General features: G+C 52.2%; 1 non-coding gene across 1 annotated transcript; it reads left to right on the plus strand.

Moving 5' to 3' along the window:
- Trnap-cgg (transfer RNA proline (anticodon CGG)) lies at nucleotides 1–75 on the plus strand. Its single transcript has one exon. It is a non-coding gene; the product is annotated as a tRNA-Pro (tRNA).
- The last annotated feature ends 306 nt before the right edge of the window (nucleotides 76–381 follow it).

Genomic DNA, 381 nt, shown 5'->3' on the forward strand with positions numbered 1-381 from the left:
GCTTCGGTAGCTCAGTTGGTAGAGCACTTGCCCGCGGAAGGCAAAGGTCCCGAGTTCGAGTCTCGGTCGGGCGCACAGTTTTAATCTGCCAGGAAGTTTCATATCAGCGCACACTCCGCTGCAGAGTGAAAATTCTCATTCTAAAAGGGGTAGTGCTTGCCGGGTAGTCCCATATCCACAATCACTGTGTACACACCCACAGGCGGCGCAGCTTGGCGCAGAGGAGACTCCTACCAGATACTCTATGATGGAGAGCCTAGGAAGAACAGAAGCAGGACTATCACAAACTGATATTTCCAGCTGGTGTAATGTGAATAATTCTGTTGTTTCTCGGGTGTGGCGACAGTCTATGAGACTGCCAAAGACCAGGGCAGGGCCGAC

This window comes from Schistocerca nitens, chromosome 9 (assembly GCF_023898315.1).
Source record: "Schistocerca nitens isolate TAMUIC-IGC-003100 chromosome 9, iqSchNite1.1, whole genome shotgun sequence".
Lineage (NCBI taxonomy): Eukaryota > Metazoa > Arthropoda > Insecta > Orthoptera > Acrididae > Schistocerca > Schistocerca nitens.